We start from the raw sequence: 14,076 nt of genomic DNA on the forward strand, positions 1-14,076 counted from the left end.
TCTGTGTCTCCCCCTCCTTTTACTCCTCCACCTCTTTTCTTTTCGCATGACTATATGTACTTGTCACTTTTCCATGTGTTAGTTGTGTCTTCTGAGCAGTTTGTCAGCTTTTGGACACCTTTGAAGGTGTTTTCTATGTGTTTCTATGTGTTTTTGTTTGCCTGCCATTGGTTTTAACGGTGTTCGAAGGTGTTCGACGAACAGTTCGACGAACAGTTCGGCGAACACACGGGTGTTCGACGAACCGAACCGAACTCGAACACTACGGGGGTGGCTCAACACTAGTCCTGGCTTGCTGGCAGTTCGCAGTAGGCTAACGGACCTGTGGTGACGTCATTTAGTCATGTGACGGGTCACACGACCGCTGATGTTGGCAGGTCATCAGAAGGTAAGTATATATTTATTTTTTATTTTTTACCATTCTTTTACGGTCACACTATATAAATCCATGCGGGTTGCATGGATTTATATAGTGTGACCAAGTTGTCAAGTACTTTTCCAAGTGATGCTAAAATCGCTTGGAAAGAATTGCCAACCCGCATGCGGAAATGCATGTGAAGAACGTTTCACTTCCGCTTGTCCCTAGCAGGAAAAACGCATGTACAATCCACATGCGTTTTTTCTGCCAGGGAGAGCAGAAATGCTCAGAAAAAATCCAGAGCATTTCTGCATCGTGGGAACATAGCCTTACATTAATTGTATGGCTTAATATTGAGCACACGTAGCCATCTATACACAGCAGGAGGTCGCACGTAGCCATCTATACACAGCGGGAGGCCGCACGTACCCATCTATACACAGCAGAAGGCCGCACGTAGCCATCTATACACAGCGGGAGGCCACATGTAGCCATCTATACACAGCGGGAGGCCGCACATAGCCATCTATACACAGCAGGAGGCCGCACGTAGCCATCTATACACAGCGGAAGGCCGCACGTAGCCATCTATACACAGCGGGAGGCCGCACGTAGCCATCTATACACAGCGGGAGGCCGCACGTAGCCATCTATACACAGCGGGAGGCCGCACGTTGCTATCTATACACAGCGGGAGGCCACACGTAGCCATCTATACACAGCGGGAGGCTGCACGTAGCCATCTATACACAGCGGGAGGCCGCACGTAGCCATCTATACACAGCGGGAGGCGGCACGTAGCCATCTATACACAGCAGGGGGCCGCACGTAGCCATCTATACACAGCAGGGGGGGCGCACGTAGCCATCTATACACAGCAGGAGGCCGCACGCAGTCATGCACACACACAAACATATACAGACATATACATACGCATAAACACATTTGAAACACAAAAATACATATATAAACAGACATCACACAATGATATCTGCACACACAGACACACTCTCAATCACACTCTCAAACACACACACTCTCAAACACACACACTCTCACACACACACACACACACTCACCATTCCCTCATTATAATCCGCCTATGTTTTGGAGACACACATCTGGTATATTGTTATGTGGTTTCTCCCCACTACAGTAATGCAAAACACATGAATACTAACTCTGAATGAGGCACAATGTGAGGCTCAGAAGGGAGGAAGCAGTTTTTTTTGGGAGCGCAGACTTCACTTGATTATTTTTTTATTGATGGTGGGGGGGTATGTCACTTTTATTTAAAGCTATTGTGCTACCAGAGTGGAAACCAACTATATTTCTTTTAACCCCATTCATGACCTTGCAATTTTTGTTTTTGTGCAATCTTTTTTTCCTCTCCTTCTTCCAAGGAGACATACAACATAGTCGTATGAGGGCTTACTTTTAGCAGGACAAGTTATACTTGAATTATACTATTGATTTTACCATATAGTTTACTGGAAAATGTGAAAAGAATTCCAAGTGCGGTGAAATTGCAAAAAAGGGAAATTCCACAATTGTTTTTTTTTATTTACCAAGTTCACTATATGGTAAAACTGACCTAGCAATGATTCCCAAGGTCAGTACGAGTATGCAGATACAAAACCTGTATAGTTTTTTTTTATTTAAGTGGTGAAACAATATTCCGAAATTTGTAAGAAAAAAAATGTCACTTATGTCGTCATTTTCCGAGACCCATGGTGTTTCATTTTTTAGGATCTGGGGCTGGGTGAGGGCTTATTTTTTGCGCCCTGAGCTGATATGTTATTGATACCATTTTCGAGTACATGCAATGTTTTGATGACCTCTTATTGCAATGTTACGGAGGCCGAAAACATAATTTTGACGTTTTCACTTATTTTCTCATTACACCGTTTACCAATCAAATTAATTTACTTTACATTTTGAAAGACATTTCTGAATGCAACTATACCAAATATATGTGTTTTTTTTTAATTGTTTTATTTTCATATTTTTAAAAACTTTTTTTTTCACTTTTTACTGTCTTCAATAGTCCCTTTAAGAAGACTTTTAGCTGCAATCATCTGTTCACCTGTGCTATACATAACAGTGCTTCAGCAAAAATCACAATCTCCTATGATCACCGGACATGAGCCGGCGTTCGTAGGAGATTCACAATGACAAGAACAGGGGTCTTCTGCAGCCCGCCGGCTGTCATGACAACCCATCATCGCCCCTGCGATTATGTGACAGGGACACCGATGGGCAGGATTTGTGACCCACTTCCGGCTGGTGCGTGTTAAATCTGGTTAACAGCCGCAGGTGGACCACCGTTCTACCCATGGTTGTTGAAGACCCCTGATGGCTGTTTAAATACTGTAAAATAAAAAATAGATTTTAACCGGCCCCAAAAACTATGAAGGAGCGCAAGAAACCCTGCCTGCCTTCATGAATTTGAGAGTAAAGATCACAGTTAAAAAATATGAATCGGTCAACGAGTGCATGGAAAATATCAATCAAGTAATGCACTGTGGAAGAGATGTATTCGACGACAATGAACAACACTCATCTCCAGCTGATAATATCTTCCACCTGTCTCTATTGTAAATGCGGCTAACAGTGGTATCAATAGGGATAGAATAGATTTTTTTTTGCAGCAGCAGCAGCAGTATAAGGCAATAATACCTGGCTGGTGTAATACGCTATCTATACTGCGATAGCTCACCCATAAACAACTTTTAGATAAGAGAGCTAATACTGTAAAATATAGAATCGATTTCAATTGGCCTTCCCATTATTAAGGAGTGGGTCTCCTATACTGTTATTGCGTATATTTTATAATACCCCCGGTGGCACTAAAAAACATTTCTGACAAAACGCTAGTGGCCAGGACCTCCAAGGCACAGAGAGACAGTTCATGTCATGTGTCCAGCTTGGATAACCAATAGTTGTACAGCACAAAGGAATTACAGTGGATGCTGGTACGGTTGCCAATATACTCCTTCAGCATCTTCCAAAACCTTTCCCTCCTTGTCAAAGTTACCCGAGCATCAGGTTCAGACCTTTGACAGCATTCCCCTGCCTCTGCTTTGTTTCTCCTTCCCCTGAACTCCTTGGTTGTCCAAGAAACTGTGACCTCTGCCGCCAGCGTTGTCAGATGGGATTTTTTAAATAATTCTTCAACAAGGGACACCTGGTACTATATGCAACATAGGAGTGGGTCTCCTATACTGTTATTGCATATGCAGCAAGTTCAAGGGCTGCTAAAAATTAGGATGCACTTCAATACCACTTTGAATATACGTAGTGAAGAGCCTCACTCCTTTTTTTCCCCTTATTAAGGAGTGGGTCTCCTACACTGTTATTGCATATGCAGCACATTCAAGTGCTGTCAAATATCTATAACTAACAGCATACATTACAATGAAAGAGGAAAATAGATAGTATCAATAATCATACAACCTGGATATGCCACACCTGTGTGGTTGATAGATTATCTTGGCAAAAGAGAAGTCTTCACTAACACAGATTTAGACAAATTTGTGAACAATATTTGAGCGAAAAAAGCCTTTTGTGTACATAGAAAAAGTCTTAGATCTTTGAGTTCAGCTAATGAAAAATGAGAGCAAACACAAATGTGTTGCATTTATATTTTTGTTCAGTGTAAAACTACAAAAATAGAAAAATAACCATATATAAGTATAATGCAATATTATGGGCAATTAAAATTTATATTAAAATATCTTGTCAAATAAGTAGTAGAAATACTATTTATATAAAGGAGGAAAATACAGAGAAATTCAATGAGGCCATAGGGCACCATGGTACCTAAAGTGGTTATCAATTTACATTCCTTTAGAGCGGGAATGCATTTAACCCCTTCATGACATTTGATGTAAGTTTACGTCATGGTCGAGAGAAGGGCACAGAAGCTGTGCCTGTGTAAGTTATAGCCTGCACCTCCCCAGGCCATTTAACCCCCTAAATGCTGTGATTGATTGCAGCATTTAGATGGCTGAAAGATTGAGGGGGCCCCCTCTTCCATGCGATCGGCACCCCCACAACATCATTGTAAAAGTCTGATCGTTGCCATGGCAACTCGTGGTTGTCATGACGACCTCCGAGACTGCCAGCGATGGAGGTCTGTTTAGAGTACACGAATTGGTGCATTGCAAAGGATTATACCAGCGATCAGAGAAATAAAAGTTAAAGTCCCATAAAGGGACTGAGTAAAAAAGTAAAAATATATATATATTTTAAAAAATCACAAAAAAAAAAAAAATGAAAAAAAAATTAGAACAATAAATTAGGTATATATACAGTACAGACCAAAAGTTTGGACACACCTTCTCATTTAAAGATTTTTCTGTATTTTCATGACTATAAAAATTGTACATTCACACTGAAGGCACCAAAACTATGAATTAACACATGTGGTATTATATACTTAACAAAAAGTGTGAAACAACTGAAAATATGTCTTATAATCTAGGTTCTTCAAAGTAGCCACCTTTTGCTTTGATGACTGCTTTGCATAATCTTGACATTCTCTTTATGAGCTTCAAGAGGTAGTCACCGGAAATGGTCTTCCAACAATCTTGAAGGAGTTCCCAGAGATGCTTAGCAGTAGTTGGCCCTTTTGCCTTCACTCTGCGGTCCAGCTCACCCCAAACCATCTCGATTGGGTTCAGGTCTGGTGACTGTGGAGGCCAGGTCATCTGGCGTAGCACCCCATCACTTTCCTACTTGGTCAAATAGCCCTTACACAGCCTGGAGGTGTGTTTGGGTCATTGTCCTGTTGAAAAATAAATGATGGTCCAACTAAACGCAAACCGGATGGAATAGCATGCCGCTGTAAGATGCTGTGGTAGCCATGCTGGTTCAGTATGCCTTCAATTTTGAATAAATCCCCAACAGTGTCACCAGCAAAGCACCCCCACACCATCACATCTCCTCTTCCATGCTTCACGGTGGGAACCAGGCATGTAGAGTCCATCCGTTCACCTTTTCTGCGTTGCACAAAGACACGGTGGTTGGAACCAAAGATCTCAAATTTGGACTCATCAGACTAAAGCACAGATTTCCACTGGTCTAATGTCCATTCCTTATGTTCTTTAGCCCAAACAAGTCTCTTCTGCTTGTTGCCTGTCTTTAGCAGTGGTTTCCTAGCAGCTATTTTACCATGAAGGCCTGCTGCACAAAGTCTCCTCTTAACAGTTGTTGAAGAGATGTGTCTGCTGCTATAACTCTGTGTGGCATTGACCTGGTCTCTAATCTGAGCTGCTGTTAACCTGCGATTTCTGAGGCTGGTGACTCGGATAAACTTATCCTCAGAAGCAGAGGTGACTCTTGGTCTTCTTTTTCTGGGGTGGTCCTCATCTGAGCCAGTTTCTTTGTAGCGCTTGTTGGTTTTTGCAACTGCACTTGGGGACTCTTTCAAAGTTTTCCCAATTTTTCGGACTGACTGACCTTCATTTCTTAAAGTAATGATGGCAACTCATTTTTCTTTACTTAGCTGCTTTTTTCTTGCCATAATACAAATTCTAACAGTCTATTCAGTAGGACTATCAGCTGTGTATCCACTTGACTTCTGCACAACACAACTGATGGTTCCAACCCCATTTATAAGGCAAGAAATCCCACTTATTACACCTGACAGGGCACACCTGTGAAGTGAAAACCATTTCCGGTGACTACCTCTTAAAGCTCATCAAGAGAATGCCAAGAGTGTGCAAAGCAGTAATCAAAGCAAAAGGTGGCTACTTTGAAGAACCTAGAATATAAGACATATTTTCAGTTGTTTCACACTTTTTTGTTAAGTATATAATTCCACATGTGTTAATTCATAGTTTTGATGCCTTCAGTGTGAATGTACAATTTTCATAGTCATGAAAATACAGAAAAATCTTTAAATGAGAAGGTGTATCCAAACTTTTGGTCTGTACTGTATGTAAAAGGTTATGTGTTAAAAGAGCTTGCCCTCCCAAATGGTTCTTTGCCTACCTTGGCTGACGTTACACTATCCTGTAGTGGACCTTAAGGCATGTGAGGTAGTCAGGTGGAGCAATTACTGTCAAAATAACTGCATGAGCACTTAGTATCCATGGTAACTACCAGGTCTCTACCAGAATATTTGATTATGAGTATGTGTGTTTAGAACAAGGGTGTCAAGAACTACCACCTCATCGCCCTTATGATTGCTCAGTCAATTTGATTCCTGGGGCTAAGTAGCCAAAGAGCAGGTTGTATAATATTTTGAAAGATTTTATTACAGAGAGCCTTGCTAAGGGACATATCAAACCCTCCTCATCTCCGGTGGCGACAGATTTTTCTTTGTTAAGAAAAAGGATGGGGGGCTGCGCCTCTGCTTGGATTTCCGGGAGCTAAATCGCATCGCTGTTAGGGATTCAAACTCTCTCCCTCTCATTCCGGATCTCTTTAATCAAAATCACTGTGGTTAAGTAGTTTTCCAAACTGGACCTTAGGGGGGCCTATAATAACATCCATATTAAGGAGAGGGGTAAGTGCAATACTGCCTGTACTACACCTGAGGGACACTATGTAAACTTTGTTATGCCATTTGGGTTGATGTCATGCTAGGTATGGGAAGGACCCAGCATACGATGGCGGGAAAATGGGAAAAGCCCAGAAACTAGGGAAAGGGGGAGTGCAGACCCCTAGGCTGATCTAACAACACCCTCACTCCCCTATAGTTCCTAAATCGGATCCGCACCTATCGCCGAGCAGGATACTTTAGCCCTGGCTGTCCCCAGAGCTAGGCCCTAGGAAGGGAGGGGGAGGGGTGAGTACTAGTCAGCCCCACTGCAACTAAAGACAAACATGGGAAACAGACAAGGGGATACACTTAGCCTTGAGAAGACACCAGAGAGATCATGACTACAATCCATAAAGGAACTCCAAGAAGAATCTAGCTGACTGCTAGAACTCCATATCTGAACAGAGGAATTTACTCACCAGCGATTCTCTGGAGAAACTGAGGGTATTTAAAGATCCTGAAAGGGTGTGCTAATTAGCAGCATAAGGTGGAGATCACCGCTGGGTCCTAGAGAGGGAGGGATGATGAAGGGATCAAGAAGGTGTCTGCAAGGCCAAGCACAGCGACCTTCCACAGCCGGATCCAGAATGAGTGTCTGTCAAACCTGATACACCCGTGACAGTTGACCAATGCTCCCGCCGTGCTTCAGCACTTTGTAAATGACATTTTCCTTAATCTGGCAGGGAGATTTGTGTAGTCTATCTGGATAATATATTGATTTATTCGCCCGACCTTGAGTCACATAACGTACATGTCAGGCAGGTCCTACAAATACTCAGGGAAAATATACTTTATGTCAAGTGAGAAGAATGTATGTTTACTGTTCAGAAGATTCCTTTTCTGTGGGGTGCCTCGGCAGTTGGATATGGCAAATCTAATATTCATTTTTCTACTCTTCCTACAGGTATATATATCTCATTCATCTGCTGTTTGTTAACCCTTCTGAAATCTGCATTGTACTTCCATGTCATCTGCAATGCTCAGCTGCTATTCATTGGTATATATCTCATTCAGCTACGTTGTTTAATCCATGATACTTTAAAGGGGTTTTCCCACGAACAAAAGTTCATTTTAAACATTTTCTGTGTCTGACCATGTATGGAACATAAGACTTCTCCTGAGCAGGGGAAGAAACAAAAGACAATACAGACATTACAGCAGGGGATCGCAGAGGATTCATTTTGTGAGGTAAAATATTGTTTAAAAACAGACAGTGAAATATTTTACCTCACAAAATCAATCCTCTGTGATCCCCTGCTGTAATATCTGTATATTCTTTTGCTTCCTCCCCTGCCCAGGAGATGTGGTATGTTCCGTACACAGTCAGACACAGAAAATTTTTAAAATTAACTTTTGTTTGTGGGAAAACCCCTTTAAGGTCATCACACTTACTTTAACAGTTTATGATCATTGTTGAATTGCCAGTCTGTTTTTTTTCTGCAGTTTTATTGTCTCCTGTTGTCTTAATCTAGTTGATTGATTGCTAACTAGTTAAATCTGTGTTAGATCTAAGCACACATTTCCCTATAAATTGAGACATGGCTAGGGGTAGCATTTATGCAGGGTGCATTTATGCATATAGCATTTATGCATATTTTATTAAAGTACCATATCTTTTCAAAGTGCCTCGGCAGTTAGATATGGCAGCTGGACATGGCAGGAGACAGGTAAGACATGCAAGACAATTAAACAAAACTTGCTTACAGGTCATCTGATTTGCCAACAGGGTTCACCATTTGTATTTGTGCTATTTACGTTCTAGTTGCTACAATCATCCACTTTCACCGTTCTCCCACAAACTCTGCATATTTAATCCATATTAACCCTTCTCTACTCTCTTCTCCTATATACAGCTGTCATGCTCTCTTCACAATGTTATACTGCACAGGCCCATTCATTCCCACCATACAACACAAGAAACACTCTCACAAATCACTCAACCATCTGCTCACTCGCTCTATCTTCCCTCTCTTACTCGCAGGTGATATTTCTCCTAATCCAGGACCTTCTTGTAATAATAACACTAACTTTATCCCTGCTTCATTCAGAAACCCTGATAATCTCATTAATATTCCCTGCATGCCTTCTGTCTCTTTCAATTGTGCCCTTTGGAACGTGCGGTCAGCATGTAATAAACTTTCCTACATACATGAATTTTTCCTCTCAAATTCCCTCAATCTTCTGCCTCTCACTGAAACATGGATCCAGCAGTCTGACACCACCGCCGCTGCTGCTCTCTTATATGGTGGCCTACACCTCTCTCATACCTCGAGACCTGACAACAGATCTGGTGGAGGTGTTGGTCTGCTCCTTTCAGCAAAATGAACTTTTCAGGTTATCCCCCCAGTACCCTCCCTTATCTCCCCTTCTTTTGAAGCCCACACCGTCAGACTCTACCAGCCCTTCTCACTGCATGTGGCAGTTGTGTAGTGCCCTCCAGGCCCCTCCCATCAGTTCCCCGATCACTTTGCCGGCTGGCTTCCAAATTTTCTATCCTGCAACATCCCCACTCTCATCAAAGGAGTCTTTAACATCCCAATTGGTGTTCCCCTTTCCCCATCTGCCGCTCATCTTTTTTCGCTAACCTCCTCTTTCGGCCTTTCACAGCTTACTAATTCTCCTACACATGAAGACGGTAACACACTGAACCTGATCTTCTCCCGGTTCTGCTCAGTAATGACTTTACTAACTCTCCTCTTCCGCTCTCTGACCATAACCTTCTTTCATTCTCTGTCAAGAACTGTGACCTTACTCAAGACACCCCCACTTTCCACACTTATAGAAATATACGCACCATTAACACCCAGAAATTTATGAAAAAGTTGCAATCATCATTGGCCCCAATCTCCTCCCTCCCGTGTCCTGACTCTATACTGAAGCATTATAATGAAACATTTAAATGCGCCCTGGATGAAGCTGCACCTCCTACACAAAGAACAACTCAGCATAGACGGCAACAACCCTGGCACATGCCGCAAACACGTTTTCTCCAGTGGTGCTCCAGGTGCGCTGAATGGCTGTAGAGAAAATCTAATCTGGAGGAAGATTTCATCCATTATAAATTTATGCTTAAAACATAACTCTGCCCGTCACCTCTCCAAACAAACCTACTTTAACAACCTCATCATCTCACTTTCCAATAATCCTAAACGCCTCTTTGACACTTTTCACTCTCTCCTTAATCAAACAGCACAGGCCCCGACCACTGACCTCAGCGCTGACAATCTGGCCAATTATTCCAAAGAAAAAATTGACCATATCCGACAGGAAATTTTCTCCCAATCCCCAAATGTTATGCATGCTCTCCCCTGCCACATTGTATCTTGCTCACTTTCTGACTTTGAACCAGTCATGGAAGAACAAGTGATCAGGCTCCTTGCATCTTCTCGCCCTACCACTTGCACCAGTGACCGTATTCCCTCACATCTCTTTCAGTCCCTTTCTCCAGATGTCACCACTCATCTAACTAAAATATTCAACCTCTCCCTCTCATCTGGTATTTTTCCCTTCTCTTTTAAACACGCCAGCATACATCCATTACTTTAAAAAAATCCCTTGACCAGAACTGCGCTGCTAATTACAGACCTGTCTCCAATCTTGCCTTTATCTCTAAACTCCTGGAACGCCTGGTCCACTCCCGTTTAATCCGCTATCTCTCAAATAAGTCTCTTCTTGACCCTTTACAATCTGGTTTCCGCTCTTTACACTCTACTGAAACTGTCCTCAATAAAGTCTCTAATGATCTACTAACAGCTAAATCTAATGGTCACTACTCCCTGCTGATTCTCCTGGATCTCTCTGCAGCATTTGGCACTGTGGATAACTAGCTCCTCCTCACTATGCTCCGCTCTATTGGTCTCAAGGACACTGTTCTCTCCTGGTTTTCCTCCTACCTCTCTGACCGCTCCTTCTCTGTGTCTTTTGCTGGCTCTTCTTCCTCTCTCCTTCCCCTTACTGTCAGGGTTCCTCAAGGATCAGTCCTAGGCCCCCTTCTTTTCTCCTTATACACTGCTCCTATTGGACAAACAATCTCCAGATTCGGTTTTCAGTACCATCTCTATGCTGATGACACCAATTATACACCTCTTCTCCTTGCATTATTACTAGTGTTGAGCATTCCGATACTGAAATATCGGGTATCGGCCGATATTCGCGGTATCGGAATTCCGATACTTAATTCCGATACTATTGCAATATCGTATACCGGAATCGGAAGTTCCCATAATGCAATGAGACATTTTCATTTTATTCAGCCAATGAGGATCCTAAGAAGTGTGGGCACATCCTGTTAGGCATGTAGGCATCTTAACTAATGGCATGGCTGTGATTGGCTGCTGAAATGATGTCATGATGCACTATAAAAGCCACCGCCGCCATTTTGAGCTCACTCTGCTGTGAATTCAGTTAGGGATAGGACGCTGTTGTTCTGAGGGACAGTTTTAGCTACCTATTTGCTCTATACTGCTTTACCCAAGCTACTTTCTAAATCACTGTGCCTTGCAGTGCTAGTGCACAGTTCCCTGTGCTGTTCACCGCTATCTGCAAGGTCTGTGTGTGTGAGTGCAGCTCACCCTGTAGTGTGTGCTTCAGCCAAGTCTGGTTGTAGTGCACTCAGTGTGTGTCACTGCCTCATACATTGTCCTTTTTTGCCAATTCATAATTTTTCCTGATATCTCCTATTAGTGTGGTGGTTCCATCTGTATTCAGCTAAATTGGTTCCAAACACACTATATAGGAGTAGATAGAGAAATTTTTTTCCGTCTTGCAGCACTAGTGCACAGTGCTCTGCATCTGTACTGTTCACCGCTGTCTGCAAGGTCTGGTGTGTGAGTGCAGCTCACCCTGTAGTGTGTGCTTCAACCCCGTCTGGTTGTAGTGCACTCAGTGTGTGTCACTGCCTCATACATTGTCCTTTATTGCCAATTCATAATTTTTCCTGATATCTCCTATTAGTGTGGTGGTTCCATCTGTATTCAGCTAAATTGGTTCCAAACACACTATATAGGAGTAGATAGAGAATTTTTTTCCGTCTTGCAGCACTAGTGCACAGTGCTCTGCATCTGTACTGTTCACCGCTGTCTGCAAGGTCTGGTGTGTGAGTGCAGCTCACCCTGTAGTGTGTGCTTCAACCCCGTCTGGTTGTAGTGCACTCAGTGTGTGTCACTGCCTCATACATTGTCCTTTATTGCCAATTCATAATTTTTCCTGATATCTCCTATTAGTGTGGTGGTTCCATCCATATTCAGCTAAATTGATTCCAAACACACTATATAGGAGTAGATAGAGGAGCCTTTCTGCAGCATTGGGCCCTGCAGCCCCAGCCAGATTAGTATTAGCCTATTTTTTGCAGCCTCATCTATTGCATTGTAGGTTACCTTCCTACATTGTAATAGCTACAAAAAGTTTGTGATACTATCGTTATTACATCTTTAGGCACATCCAGTGTCTTTTTGTGACAAAAAAAACCTAAATAAAGTTCACCAAACACTCCACTTTACAGTTGTGTAGGCCACATTAGCTCATATTAAAGTCTAGTCCACACTTTATAAAATTAGTGTTTCCTATACCTGTTAGCAGCTGTTCAGGAATAAGCACACTAAGCCCTTAGTACTTTTCTGCCTATCTTTATCAGTCTACCAAGATGAAGAAGGCAGGGAGTAAGGCATGTGGTCGTGGTCGTGGGCGTGGGCGTGGAGTTTCTGCAGGGAGAGGACGTGAGGATTCTGTGCCTGCAGGGAGAGGACGTGGGGATTCTGTGCCTGCTGCGGGCACCAGTGACTCAGCATCCCCCAGTTTTACCAGGGAACAGTCCTTTATGCGCAGCTTTGTAGGAGCTAGCCGTACCCCACTGCTGCGCGAGGACCAAATTGAAGCCGTTGTCGGATGGATGGCAGCTAACGCATCGACTTCAATTAGTTCCAGATCCTCTCAGGTCCTGAGCACTGAAGAGCACCCATCTGTCTCTTCACCACCTGCCAAATTGCCCAGGCAGTCAGAGAGCCCTGGACAGGAGCCATCTCTACTTCTGTTCTCTGAATCTCTTGGCTTGGAAAGAGGGGGCCAGCCAAGCAGAATTCGAGAATTTGAAGAAGAGGTAGTATGCAGTGATGCGCAACCGTTTTGTCTCTCTGAATCTGAAGAGGCGGGTGGGCCAGTGCCTATGGTCAGCAGCACACCTCAGTACGCATCTGATGATGAGACTCAGGTGCCACTTTCTGGTGCGTACTGTGCTGTCGAGACTACCCAGGAGAAGCAGTTGTTTGAAGAGGGTGGTGTAGATGATGAGGTCCTTGACCCATCATGGCGTGAGGGACAGGAAGGTGGTGGGAGCAGCTCTGAGGAAGAGATTCCCCGAACGGCCCAAAAAGGAGGGAGAGGGAGGGGGCAGACTTGGTTGCCTGTAGCCTCCACTTCGGCACCCATTAGGAGCATGGCTCTTCCAAAATCCAAAGCGGGCGCTCCCAAGACTTGCAGTGCCTGGTCCTTTTTTGACACAGTTGCAGATGACATTTGCTTTGTCAAATGCAAGCTGTGTAATCAGAAGGTGAAAAGAGGGAAAAGTGTCAGCAACCTCAATACCACAAATATGTGGAAACATGTGCGGACCAAGCACGTGGTGGAGTTACACAAACACACTGAAGACCTAGGCCAACCTACAGCGCCACCTACCACCTCTTCAGCTCGTGTTGTAGCCTCTTCCTCCAGCTCACACACAGCTGGTTCGGCTTCCTCACAGGATCGCCATGGAAGAATCTCTGGCACTGTTGTACAGAGACACAGTGTAATTCCACCCACAGCACCACTTTCCCAGTCATCCTCACACTCCCAGGCCAGTCTACAGCCATCGTTAGCACAGGCATGGGAGAAAAGGCGCCCATACTCGGCAAACCACCCCCGAGCACAGGCTCTGAATGCTGGCATTGCTAAACTACTGGCCCTTGAAATGCTATCATTCAGGCTGGTGGAGACTGACACATTCCGTAACTTTATGGCATTGGCAGTCCCACAATACAACGTGCCCAGCCGCTTTTATTTCAGCAGGCAAGCCGTCCCTGCCCTGCAACATCATGTGGAGGGAAAAATTAAACATGCGCTACAAAACGCCGTCAGTAGCAAGGTCCACCTGACCACTGATGCGTGGACCAGTAAGCATGGACAGGGACGATAC

General features: G+C 43.7%; 1 protein-coding gene across 17 annotated transcripts in view; it reads right to left on the reverse strand.

Annotated features, from left to right (window-relative positions):
• GULP1 (GULP PTB domain containing engulfment adaptor 1) overlaps nucleotides 1-14,076 on the reverse strand; it is a 1,414,565-nt gene that overhangs the window by 880,286 nt on the left and 520,203 nt on the right. The gene's annotated exons all lie outside the window — the stretch shown is intronic.

This window comes from Phyllobates terribilis, unplaced genomic scaffold, assembly GCF_046119375.1.
Source record: "Phyllobates terribilis strain yellow unplaced genomic scaffold, ASM4611937v1 Scaffold_9__5_contigs__length_417890890, whole genome shotgun sequence".
Taxonomy (NCBI): domain Eukaryota; kingdom Metazoa; phylum Chordata; class Amphibia; order Anura; family Dendrobatidae; genus Phyllobates; species Phyllobates terribilis.